Source organism: Drosophila serrata, unplaced genomic scaffold (genome assembly GCF_035046125.1).
Source record: "Drosophila serrata isolate PLE 108 unplaced genomic scaffold, ASM3504612v1 contig_276, whole genome shotgun sequence".
NCBI lineage: Eukaryota > Metazoa > Arthropoda > Insecta > Diptera > Drosophilidae > Drosophila > Drosophila serrata.
The window spans coordinates 9,671,429-9,685,685 of NW_028257174.1; the positions used below are offsets into that span (position 1 = coordinate 9,671,429).

At 34.6% G+C, this 14,257-nt stretch overlaps 1 protein-coding gene across 21 annotated transcripts in view; it reads left to right on the plus strand.

The window, feature by feature from the left end:
* The window catches only part of Moe (moesin), a 33,521-nt gene that overhangs the window by 3,330 nt on the left and 15,934 nt on the right, over positions 1-14,257 (plus strand). For 3 of the 21 annotated variants that reach the window (XM_020950017.2, XM_086836382.1, XM_086836384.1), the window contains exon 1: positions 5,740-6,012. The exons of 16 other annotated variants lie outside the window; for them this stretch is intronic. The gene's annotated coding sequence lies outside the window, so the exon portion shown is untranslated. Of the gene's footprint in view, positions 1-5,639; positions 6,013-14,257 lie in introns of those variants that run through there. 2 more of the 21 variants (XM_086836392.1, XM_086836387.1) reach the window with 2 other exon arrangements.

Sequence of the window (14,257 nt, forward strand, 5' to 3'; positions counted from 1 at the left end):
AACCTGGAGATGGTATCGTGAGGATTAAGTTAAAGATCGACCAATAAATCAAGGCACGACTTTGGAATAAATTTCTTCAATATAAGCCAAGGCTAAAGACTTCTAAATTGAATTAAAAAATAAATCGACTACTTGGTAAAGATTTAGATTTTTATACCCTTACAGGGAATTATAATCTTAGTCCGAAGCATTAAACGCAGTGAAGGAATCATTTCCGACCCCATCAATCATATATAGTCTTTATCAGCATCAACAGCCAAGTCGATCTAGCCCTGTCCGAATGAAAAGAAAATTTAAAAATTTTTTTCAAAATTCTATAGGGGTTACATTGTTAAAATTCTTTTTAAATTTAAAAAAAATTTCAATTTTTCTAGATTTTAAATTAAGTATGCAGATTTGTTAACCTGATAAAAACTAGTAAAAAACAGTTTTCCGAATGCAAATTAATGCATTTTTTCCATAGTTATGATCGATTTTAACTGCGAGGATATAGTTTCTTCGAGTTCCGAAATTAACTTTCTTTCTTGTTAATTTTATAATTCAAAGAATATATCATATACCCACTCATCAACACCTTATTTTGTTTATGAAAATAATAAATAAAAAACAAAAATCTAAATCTTAAAAATCTGGTAATACAGCAGCTTTTAAAGTTTCATTTATGCCTTACTTTAAATTTTAAGTTAGAGATCTACGTTTAAAGTATGTTCCCATCCCCAATCGCACCCACGATGTTGTCCGGCTATGCTTGTTTTTTACAGTTTTTGTTTTTCGTATTTTTTTTGTGGGGGAATTGAAATTGGGAATGGCTTTTGGCCGTGTTTTTTGTTTTATTTTCTGACATTGAATACACAAAATTTGCAGCGAACAAGCAACAAAGGCAAAATGCGCGCGGAGAGGCACCTAAAAGCGACTGACGTCATGGCTGCGTCTGTTTGCCGCCCCGAAAGCGTGTTCGTTATATTGTATTTTGTATTTATTTATTCACGAAAAAGAAAAACAGAACGAATGGCGAACACCCAATGCTATTCGAAGTACAGTGATCGCTCGGAAAATGAGAGGCGAACGAAAGTCGGTGTCCTGGTATAAAAGGATGCTCTTTTGTTTTCCTAAAAATTACATTGATTTTGGATTGTTTTTGTGATAGCTAGCAGTCTTAGTTACTTAAAATTTGTAATTCATAAAATTGCATAAATGCATTAAAATATAATATTATATTTTAAAAGATATTTCAAATACTCTTTGGGGTTTCAAAACCCCCTCACTGACTACGAACTCGAATTTAAGCAATTAAAAAGAAAGGAACTCCCTCTCTGGAGCTCTCTTTCACTGCTGTCTTTCTCCAATTCTCTTGCTCTCTGGAAATTCTCTCGCGTGTTTACTCAGGCGTCGGCTATTTTTCGTTATTTTATTTATTTTTCTCATTTTTATTTTTTGGTGCAACAAGTGTGTGCCGCGTTTTTTTTTTTTTGTTTTCTTTACCATTTTTTATGTTAATTAACCAAAACGAGTTGGCGTTGTTGTTGCTTCTCTCGTGTTTTGTTATGCTTGACTAGTTAAGCGCGTAGAGAGCGAAAATAAAGAGAGAGAGAGAGTAGAAGAGAAAAGAGAGATGCTAGTTACATAATAGGGAAAACGTTGCTTTCAAATTGACAAGCGTTGCCACCTGATTAAAAGTAAACTCCACGCCCCTTGTATAGGGGAAAAGGGGGAAAAGCGTTTTTACGCTTAACGATTTTGAGTTGCTCTCGTTTAAATTGGCATAAAATATAAATTTGTCTTATTTTTTCATTTAACTTATTTAATAATTTATAATAATTAACCCACCTATTGTCAATGAGAAAAATTTAATTTTTATAATTCTGTTATTTTTCTTAACATAATAAGCACCCCCTGATTCTTCAACCACGCGACTTGCATTAATTATTTAAGTATTCCGTTTTGTGGTGTCATCAGAAAACACTGATTATCTTCGCATTATCTCTCGTTCTTCTTTGTCCCCTCCGTTTGCATCTTTTCTATGATGCATTTTCTTTGCTGAGAAGAAGATGACTTGGGAGAGACAGATTAAGTGATTAAAAATTTCAAACAAATTTAAAGTAAAAAAAAAAAAATTAATTAAAACAAATACAAAGCTTCAAAACATGAACACCTTGTTTGGTTCGAATTAAAAATTAAAAAGTTTTCTCAAGTGTTATTCACTCCATTCCGCCCTTCACCCAATTTTCCAAAAGCAGCGACGCGTGAAAAATTAATCAACGCAATGACTCAGAAGAGACTGCAGCAGCTAGCGAATAGGGCTAGGGAAGGGGTTATATGATAAAAGAGTGGGAACATAGACGATGAAAATCGAGGGGGAGCCCCGACAATTTAGTGGGTCAACCGAAGAATGCCAAAAGTTAAGTAGAAGTTCGCTGGTCGTTATGGAAAACTGGTGTCTTAATCTTAGGATCTATAAAAGGTTCGGACTACATATTTGGGATGCAGTTGGATAACGATTTTTAGAGTATATTTTAGTTATTTTGATTTAAAAACTCTGTCTTGTAGAGTATGTTTCAGAATCTATGAGATATTAAATCTAAAAGTTCCGGCAAATTGGTGTATTAATTTTGGGATCTATAAAAGGTTGGGACTTTATTTTTGGGATGCAGTCAGATATAGTCTTTAAAATAATATTTTGGGTGATTTCATTGGAAAATTAGTAAAAGGATTTAAAAAAGATACGTCGTATTAAAAGGGAATATTTTATAATCTAAAATTCTTGAATATACAACATGATTTTAATAAAAAAGTATCTCCTAAATACCAAGTATCTTCAAGTCGAAGAAACTCCACTTTCGGGGTTCTGGATAGTTGGTTAATTTTTATTGCCGGCGACCTCCAGACGACGACGATGATCGCCGTCGCCTCCGCCACATACTTGCCCATTTTCCGTCCTCCTCTCCACTCCATTTAACCATTTTTCGTATCTTATCTTTCTCTTTTTTTCACTTGCACAACACTCTGCGTGGGCTTTTACTTTTCATCTTCGCTGCTGCTGTTGCTGCTGCTTTTTGTGTGTTTGTTTAAGTGCTTTTAAAAGTGAAAGAGCTCGGCGCTCATAAGAAATTATAATAAAAACCAACCCAAGGAGTTGCCTCTTTTGTTGAAATCGCGGCCTGGGACAAGATTCTGGAATTCACAGCATTGTTGATCGTTTAATGACTCGGATTTGGGTGTGAGTGAGTGAGCATTCTGAGTAATATTTTAATACATGTTTTGTAATTTATTATTACTTTTATAATGTATTTATTTATACTCGATTTAATCATTCAGAGAATTGATTATTTTTATGATTGGAAAGTTATTTATATTTGTTGTCTTGCGATTGCGCCACTCCAGAAGAACCCCTCTCCTTTCTTTTCACCCTCGAACCCAATTAATTGCAATTTTTTGTCGCTAAACATTTCTTTCTAATCATTTTATGGACGCAGCTTAAGTTTTGTTTTATTTCGTTTGCTTACGCGCCAACTCGAATGATAACACGAGAATAGCCATATATGTATTTGTGTTTGCGTAGTTTTTGTTGTTAATTTTTTTATCAATTTGAAAATTGATAAACTATTTTTTTTTGTCAAGCATTTTTCGCGTTTCGGAGATCACGTAATGTTCTAATTTTGACTCTGTGAGCATTTGCTGATATCCCTACAAAAAATGAGAAAATATGACGCCATGAGAGATTTCATTTAGAGTTTGCAATTAACCACTACTGCAGTCAGATAATTAGTTTTGTTAAGGTTTTAGCAGTTAACGATTACGGAGAGAACGTGCTTAAAATTTAATTACAACTAGAGAAGTTTTCTAAAATGTACTCTACACGATAGGCTCTAGTAGTTTATTATCTCTGTATTTTATTCAGACTTTCCTTGCCTTTTGCCAACTTGCAACATACTTTTCCCCCTAGTTGAAGGTGTAAAATGTAAAGTGAGAAGAAGTGGTAGGGTTCACTGTACTTGGCTAAGCCCTCGGTGTGCGACGTTATTGACGATATGCTCATATCGCACTTTGGGCTTTACTAACATGTACGTACTTATGTTGGAATGTTTCGGCCCAAGGTCTCTCGTCTGACTCTCTTGATATCAGTTACAAAGTTCTCGAGAATTCCAGGCGGCGGCGGTGTTGCCTCTGGAAAGAAGATGTTTGCCAACTTCTAGGCATTAGGTGCTATTCATGCCTCTATTTCCGTTTAAATTACGCGTTATCAGCTTACTATATCTTGGAAGTAACGTACAAATGGCAAAACAATGCAACTAACAGCAACTGTTGTATCTGGCTGACCTGATTTTGCAGTTGGATATCATTGACTACACTTGAAATTGATTCAATCAAGTTCTCAAGCAAAAATTAGTAATACAAATGTTAATAATTGCGCAGGTTTTTTAACTATATTTTTAAGGCAAGAAAATGAATAATCTTTATGCAGCTATATGATATCTATCTCAAAAATTAAGAGTAGTTGACAAGATCAACTCGTTTGGTTATGTTGATAAATACTACAGGGTCAGAACATTAACTTGTGATAAATCTTATACATAAATAAGTTAAATAGGGGTCAAAAATGCAATACTATTTTAATTTTAATAGGTAACCAATAAAACCGCATATTATGCATAGGTTAGGTAAGGCGTGTGTACGTGAGATATTGTTTCCTGTGCTATCTTTAAGCTTCACTCAACACTCCAAAGTTTAACTCCTCTCCCGGCGGTTTGTGGGGTATTTTTTGAGGGGGGTATCTGAATAATCCAACGATTAAAACGTATTCATAGCCCTAAAAGCTTGTAACGATATAAAGGAGTCATTACCGACGTTTCGCTCCTATGATTCAACTGCAAACAGTTAGGGTATAAAAACTTCGGCTTCCTGAAGTTTATTTGTTTTCTGGATTTAAATATAAAATGTAAATATTTAAAATATATTATATCTGTTGCCCAAAAACTATCTTCATAGCAACCCGCTTTAACTAAGATCTTGTACAATTTTTAAGAAGTATCTTGAAGTTGGTTCTCCCAAAAATACCCACTTGTTGTTGTTGCTGTATTATAAAATTTTGCTTAACTTGCTTACGCGAGCAGAGTTAGTGAGTGAGAGGGAGCGAATAAAGTAGGCTCCAAGCTCCAAAGCGCCCTCTTCCGCTGCTCTCTCCGGCACATTCTCTCCAACGCACAGTGGTCAAATGTGGTTAAGAAAGTGAACAAAAACCTGTTGCTTTTAAATATTATTTTCTTGATATCTTTTAAATGCTAATAGAATAAAAAGTTATTAAACTAATATTTAATTTTAAAGTATATAGGCAAAATTTATTATTATAATTTATAAAAAGTAAAATTTCGAGAGCTGTCTTAGTAAAAGATCTATAAATAAGAAGAAAGTGAACAAAAACCTGTTGCTTTAAAATATTATTTTCTTGGTTTATTTTCGTGGATTAAACTAATATTTAAATTTAAAAAAAAATTATTATTATTATTTATAAAAAATAAAATTTCGAGAGCTGCCTTAGTAAAAGATCTATAAAATGTTAATAAAATTAATTCTAAATAATCAAAGTCTTTAATGTGCAACCATGTAATTTTGACCACTGTACACTCTAGTGCTCTTTCTCTCTCTCTGACTGCAAAGCGCCAAAGCAGCGGGAGCCCGCCGGCAGCGGACACCGGACAGCGACAGCGGCGCAGCAGCTCAGCTCGGCTGCAAAAAAATATAGACAGTCGCGACGGCGCGCTCGTTTCAAGCAGACGTAATTCTCTCTCACCGATACCGATAGCGATATACCGATACCGACTCCCGATACCGTTGTGTGTGTGTGGTTATGCTCTTGTTGTTATTGTTATTATTGTGACTTGCACTCTCTCCCTCTCTCCTGGTCGCTCCCTGCAATTTTCGACACTTTTTTTTCGTGTGTTCTTAAGTGTTGGTCCAAGAAGAAGAAGCAGCAGCAGCAGCAAAGAAGCGGCAACAAAAACAAGAAAAACTGCGGTTGGTATTTAACCATTTTATTTAAAGTCTTTTTCTTCTACTTAACTTGAGCGCACCTGACTGCAGGTGTGTGAGTGTCTGTGTGTTGTGTGCCCAGCAATGATGCTTGAGTGTGAGTGGCCCGAGTGTGTGTGTGTGTGTGCGAGTGGACAGAGGTGGACGACAGTCAACGGCTTTTCTAAATTGACATACTTTCTAAAAAGCAGCAACAAAACGCCAGAGAAGCAGCAAAATCTCTGACCAGCAAGTACAGTGATGCCTCGTTAAAGGCCGATTATAAAATATTACGAACAACTTAGGTAATTAAAATCTAACTTCCAAAGCCGAAATTTAACAGAGTAAAAAGTGGAGAAAGGTTATATTGGAAAGAGTAAAAAGTATAAACCAAAAGAGTCCTCTAAGAGTTTTAAACAAATGATTAATAGATTTTTTCTTTAATTTTTATTTACCACATATGATAATGTATCTCATGGTGGAGAATATTACCATATGTAGGTTATACTTTTCCTTTATTAAATTTACTTTTTGACAAACCCTATCGTGGGTATAATCACTGTAATGTCAGTGGCATCCAAGTGCCACACACAGTTTAACACCCTTCCTTCCTCCTCACCGTTGGCAGCGCCCTCGTCATAAAACAAGTTGAAAGACAGGTGGACGGGACACACACAGTGGAAATGGCCAAAACCATGACCAAAACTGAAACTAGCTGGAAAATGCAGTGTCTACTGTCTACCGCTATTTGCTGTGATGGCGATTTAAAATGTAAAAATCGGCAGGAAAAAGAGATCCAGCCAGGTTGACTTTAAATGGACTTGGACTGGGCACTACTACTGGGATTGTCGTGAAATGCAATCTACGGCAAATTAATTGCAAGTGGAAGTCAACTGGGGGACCACCACACACTTCCTCTTGCATAAGTTTTATGTTTTAACCAGAAATAGTCATGTCGGATATGTCCAAATCAATTGGTGGTTTAGGGGAATCAATTATGATAGGTATATGGTATGCGGGTTTTCCTTGTTTCGGTTTTTGCAAATTTCAACTTGTAAAATATTCAAGTTTAAATATTCGCTTAATTTAAAAATCAAAAGAAATGAAACACAAAAGTTTTTGAACACATAAGTGTCTTAACTTAAACTAACTTTAATAACAGCTTAACAATTTAAAATATTATACTTACTTATCACCCTAACCTTGAATTTAATAGGTCCATTATGTTTAAACTTTTTGTGAACTACCAAAGTCCAACATTTTAAGTTAAACCCAAGGAATTTATATATCAAATAGCTGAAGAAAACTAATGCTCGAACATTTTCTTGGCTCATTTTGTTGTTGTATATCAGACAGCGCTTAAATTGAGGCTATAAAAATCTTAATTATGATGCCTAGAGTATTTTTTTTATGGTGCTGAAATGTGGGCTGGAAAGGGGAGGGCATGTGGCATGCGATCGCTTAGTTGCTCTCTGCCACTGCGCTGCGACTGCGCGCGTGTCTCAATGCATTTAAATTCGCTTTTTAATTTCTCAAATAATAGCAGAGTAGTGCATATTAACGTACATTTTCATCATTTCATTTAGCAATTTTTCTCTTTCTTTCTGCAATTGCCTTTGAAGGTGATGTGGTTGTGTCTGTGTAAATAAATGAAATGTTTTATCAGGTGCATAAGCTTACTTTTATCTATATATACTTGAGTCATATTACCCAGAAGCTGACCGCGTGCTTTGAAGAAATAAGATATAGAATGCTTCTTTATATATTTAATAAAATTAAATTAAAAATTTGTTTTTAAACCTTGATAAAACTTTATTGAGTATAAATACATTCGTCTTTCATCTCTCAAAACCAAGTTCAAGTTTAAATAAAATTAAAATTTACACCCATTTTGGGATTAATTGGAAACAACTATTTAACTATGACAAATTGCCATGGAAATACTTGACTCAAAGAGTTACAAACTCGTTTAGTGGCTGTTAACAAAAAACACCTGAAAATGCAAAGGCCACCTGCTGAGTGATCACGGTATTTTTGCGAGCCAAGAGAAAAGTGGCTTTGTAGTGGGCTGTGGGAGGAGAAGATGGCCGAGATCATTGGCCGCATTGCTAAAATTCCGCAGCTTTCTTTTGTTGTGTTTCTCAGCCTCCAAAAGTTGCTAATTTTTGTAGCCGCACCCAGGTAAAATAAAAACCAAAAACAAAAGCTAAAAACTTACTGGGAGATGACTTCTCTCTACACTCAACCTGTGAAGGTCAGTTAACATCTCTCTCTCCAGTTGAGAGAAGAGTTCTAAAAACAATTTGATGACGCTTCATTGATTTTGAAAAACTTCAACTCATTTACATAAAAATCCCCTTGGCCGCCAATGTCACCAATTCCCGTTTGTAGTTGGCTTTATATTATTGATGTCATTAGCACAAAATTCCATGCTGAAAATGTCAAAAAGTTTGGTGGGGGTACGAAATTAACAAAACGAAATAACAGGTTGATTTAGCCTTTAAAAATGTGTTTTTTTTTGTGAGGTTTTGAGTGATTTATTTAGTAACAATGAAAGCTTCTTGATTTTGCAGTCGGTTTTTTTTTTGGGCTGTGAAAAATTAATTAAAAGAATTTACGAAAATTTGATATAGGTTTAAAGATTTTTTTGAAATATATTTTTAAAATGTATAAATATAAAATGGGTTTTATATACAAAAGTATTCTGCATTTTAGTTCTGGTATAATCTTTATTTGTGATTTTGTGCACTAGATATATTCTGTGCTAGATGTTATCTAAAAGATATCCGCTCTTATAGATGCAAGCTCTTAAAGATACAAGATCTTAAAGATGCAATCTTAATTTCCTTCCTTCCTTGCAGAGATAATCCGTCATAACTCAGTCGAAAATACATTAATTTTAATTCGGAAAGCAGTCCCATGTTAGTTTTTATTAGGATAATAAATCTGCATACTCAGTAAAAAACCTAAAAAAATTCAATTTTTTTTTGACCATTTCAACGATGTAACCCCTTATAAAATTTTGAAAATTTTAATAATTTTTTTTTTCTCTCTGAGTAGGCTAGTTTGACTCGGCAGTTGATGCTGATCAAGAATATATATGGTTTATGGGGTCGAAAATGACTCCTTCACCACGTTTCAAGTTTTTGACTGAAATTATAATACCCTGCAAGGCTAAAAATACACCATTTTAATTTTTACAGCCTCTCGATCTCTATTTAAAAGATCGCAGATACATTATCCAGGGTAGCATCTGCTTCTAAACTTCATTTATTAGCTTGTTTTCACTTTGTTCTTTTTCCTGTTCACAAAATGCAGACGAAAGCTTTTGAGCAGACACACACACACACACTACATACACACTCACCAAAATCCGTAAGACAAGCTTAGGCAGCATCTACTTTTTTTCTACCTCTTGCTTGCGCGCCTCTTCGTCGTCTTTTGTTTTTCTCTCTCTTTTAGCTTTTTCTCTTTTATTATACTTTTTTGAATACTTCAATTACACGAATCCCCAGTGAGTGTGTATATGAGCACGTTTCCACGTATTGCGAAGGTGAGCGAGGAAGGGGCGTGGCAGGGGGAGCTGAAGGGGCGCTTAACTGAAAGATCGCCAGACACATTGCACTTAAGCTTGAAGTTAAACGACGACGTCTACAGCGACACCGAGACTGGCAGCCACAGCGTCAAAGTTCAAGGTGTACAAAATGTTGAGAGAAAAAAACCCATGATAAATCTCCCATGCGAGTGCACAGAGAGAAAATATCTATTAGTGATCATAAATAATAATAATAATAATTAAAAGTTATTCATAATTAGAAATATACTAAAGGACAAAGACACTTAGCGACAACCCTGATCTTCGTTTACTTTTATTCATATACATTTTGAGGCTTAAAAATTTAAATATTTCCTTGAGTTCTGTACAATTCTCTAAGTGAACTTCAAAATTCGTAAAAATATATTATATTTTTTAACTATTTGTGTTATTGAAGATAATAACTTTATGTGTTTGTTGCTGCCTTATTTGAAGTTGTTCAAGACCTGAGCGAGCTCATCATCATCATTATCATTATCATTATTATCATCATGTAGCTCTCATTGCCAAAGCTCATCATCACCGTCATATTATTATCATTGACGACGACTGGCGCACATTTAAAAATAGTCAATTATTAATTGAAGAAATGACTAATTGTGCAATTGATGTTTGCTTTGCTCTCTGATTTGTTTTTGCCTTGCCATTCGTTTTGTTTTGTTTTTGATTTTTTTTTTATTTAACTACCAAGGCAATAATGCGGTTGTGGGACGACTGCGTCAAATTCAATTTAAATATATATATTTTTTACTACCTATGACTCAGGTGTCGGGAGATTGTGTTGAGATTTTACCAAGAAAACGTAAACCCTTTTAAGGGAAATATACAAAGGTGAAGCTTCTAATAAATTAATAAAAAAAAATAAAACTATTTTGATTTGCCAATTTATTTTCGCTGAAAATTAAATTTGAAGGTGAAACAAAACAGATGTAGTCTATGAACGATGTGAAAGATTGACCTATTTTGTAGAATATTTTTGGAGGCCGTAGATCTTTATTTATTTATTTTTTTTTTTGTTAGAAATATTAAAGCATAGGTAAGGCGTTTTTTTTTATTTATGATAATTTTTTTTTAATTTTCAACGAAATTATTATTTAGTTCCAAGGAATTTCTTGTTTGTTTACTAATAGGATGATGATATGTTATTATCCTATTGATAAAATATATACTATTACAATTGTTAAGAATTTTTAATTATAACAAATAATTTAATTAAGGGTTTTTTTTGGGTATAAATAAATTTAAAAACCCCTTAAGACCCTAAAGTTCTTGAAAATATATACTCCATTATTCCAATCCGATTATCCAACAAAACGGATGTGCGGCAATTAATCAACACTTCCGCTGTTGCTAAGCTCTTTACAACACTGCTAGCTGCTTACCTGTGCATTGTCACCTGAGTATTGAGTGTGTGTGAGTGTGTTTACCTTGTCATTGAGCTATCTCAGTCTCCCCGTTCCCCTGCCCCTGCCCCGCTGTTTTTTTTATCGAAACGTAATCATCTCCAGCGGCGACTTGGAAAACAAAAAGTAAAAAAAAATTAGTTGCCATGGCTATTTGTTTTACTTTTTAATGTTGTTTTAATGGCAGCTGTGTGTGAGTTCTGCATTTGTATAGCTTTTTTTTTTTTTTAATTTTTTGCGTGTGATGCTGAGTGCGGCGATTCCTGTGATGTGAGTGTGTGCACATTTTCATTAACGCTTCTTTGTTAATGGCTTTTGTTGAGTTTTCTGCTTTTCGTGCCTGCTACTTGCCTATAAATCAATCAGAAAAATATTTGTCAATTGGGGAAATAGCTTAAAAACTTGTTTCCATTACGAATTCTTAAAAAATGCTAGAATTCTGAGATGAATTTTTAGATATTTTAAAGATTTGTATTAATTGATGTAGGCTTTACCCGCTCTAAGACTTGTGAGTCATTCATTCATTATCCAAACTTAAACGAAAACATAATAAATTAAACGAGGGATTGTTCTGCTATCTCAAAAACAGATTTGGGACAACTAACTGAGTCACTGCACTTAATCCAGGTTAAATGAATCATTTAATTAGAGATTATAAATTCAATGCAGTGTTATCACAACAGGTATTCCGCTTTTTTTATTGGGTTTATTTCTATATTTTATCCCCCCTTAACTCGTATTGTCGGTAAAACTAATAAAGACAATACAACTGAAGTTGTGCTGCAGCACATTAACGTATGCATAACCTCAAAACCCAATGTCACGCATATTATTTACTCTTCCAGCCTTAGCTAGCAGTCTCTCAATATCTGTGTATATCTCTATCTCTCGTATCTCTATCTATCTCCACCTCCATTGCTATTGTTCACAATATTTGCACGAGCGTCAAGTTGAAATGAACTCAAATAAAAATGAAATTAGCTAACAAGACGAGCCGTCAGTCATAAATAAGTTGCAAATAATATGCGCACGATGGACATAAAAATAAATAGTGCCAGATGGAGGAGCGAGCTCTCTATTAGCTATTAGTGTGTTGCATCACACCGCACAGTGCATGCAAATTGTCTGCGTTTCATAACCACTCACACTCACACACACTAGCTCCGGCTTTGGCAAAACGATAGGTAAAGACCCCTCTCTCATCCATTTATTTGACAATTGCCGTTCGCTTTGTCTTTTGGAATAATTGTCGTCGTCGTCGTTGAACTGAAAACGAAAGCATTAGCCATGGCAAACAGTTGTAAATAAGCCCAGGCAACAAGTGGGCGCAGTTTTGTTTTTGGCCCAATAAATGTACATACAACAAACGGGGCGGATGATGAGTAACGTGGATGGTGTTTACATACTCGAGTGGTGACTGTACTCAGTTTTGGGTACACACACGTCATTTTGTACCTGTACCCCCAGTGAAGAATATTCGCTAACTAATCTCTGAACATTGTGTTGTTGCCAGGTAACTGGTTTTTTTTTCTTTGTATTTTATTTTATTTATTATTGGGGGATTGTTTGCTTTCTGACTGGTTGTTTTGGAATTTAGCGGTGAATAATATGCCAATTGAAGCTTGTGTAATGCTTAAGTGGCATTGGGTTTGTTACCGCATAATTATTTTGTATTTTCTAACAATGTTACGATACTTGGAAATCTTTTTTAAACATATTTTTTATGCAAATGCAAACACTTATTTTTGTCATGTGTTTAATGTCGCCTTTAATGTTTCGCCTATCAGTGTTGGTAAACAATATTTAAAGCATTTAAGAGTTGGAGTTGTTAATGAATTCAGATAAATTTAGAAAAAATAATAGTGAACCTAAGTATATATTTTATATAAAAACAAACTGTTTATGAAGTTGCAAAGCGTTTGAACTCAAGATATTCGAAATAGAATATAGGAATTATAAAATAATAGTGTTCTCCGATCATAAAAAGAAAGAAAAGTTATCAAAAAATATCTTTAAATAGAAAGGAAGGCAACTTTCAAAAACCCAAACCGTTAAACCCATATATCCATATCCATACGATTATATGTTTGAATGTGAGATCAAACATAACTAAGCCAAAGATGCATTAATCTCAATTTGGCATTTATTAGGATGCCAGTAAATAAGGCATTAATATTTCAAATATAAAACATGTAATGGATTTGTCACAATTTGAAAATGGGGTCCATGGCAATAAGGAAATTAATTGGGGTTTAAGGGCAATCACTATCACTAAAAATGTTAACAGAGGGAAGGCCGCGCACATAATGACGGCGGAACGAATGCAGTGCCTGTATTTATAGTCTCCGAGTAAAGAGAGCGGAGAAAGTGAGAGCGAGAGAACAGAGAAAGTGAGAACAGAAAGAGAGCAGAGAAATTGAGAAAGAGAGAGCAAGAGGCATCTCTAGAGCTAGGCAAAAAGAGAAAGGGTCTGTACAGATACATTGAGAGAGAGAGATAGACATTCATTTTACAGAAAGAGACAGGGTCTGTACTGATACATTGAGAGAGAGAGATAGACGTACACTTAACAGATCGACTCGGCTGTTAATGCTGATCGAAAATAGATATGTTGTATGACTTCTTCACTGCGTTGCAAAGTTCTAACAAATATTATAATACCCTTGCGAGGGTATAAAAATGGCACATGTTTGCCAAATTGTGATTCGAGGTTGTTCTTTTCTTACAGTGTTGCAGTGTTAATGACAAGATAAATATTCCTATACACCATAGTTTTATCAGAGACTTGTTCCTATTTGCCAATTTCTAATTGTTTTTCCCCCCCTCCCCTCCAGTATGTTGTGTTGTGTGTTTGTTGTTCGGTGGGGCATATAAAATATTTTTAGGCCAATTGCCATTGCCCTGAGTTTTTTGTGTGTATATAAAGTTAGATAAGATATGCACATGATTTCATTGTAAACGTTATTTACTGTTGTCGTTGTTGTTGTTGTTGTCACGGCTGCGACCGGAAGTGGCAGTGGTGACAACATTAACTTGATTTTATTACCATTTTAACCAATTTTCTTCTACGTGTTGTTGGGGCAAAACTAAACCACAATTCGTGCACTTTGAATTTGATGGCCTGTTAACCAATATTTCTTCGATCCGAAACAAACTCACGTACTACTGTAGTTGTAGAAAATGGGAAATTGAAATAAAGTTCATCAAAATGTAGGATGTTTGTTCGTTGTGTTTTGTTTCACTTAAAGTTTTC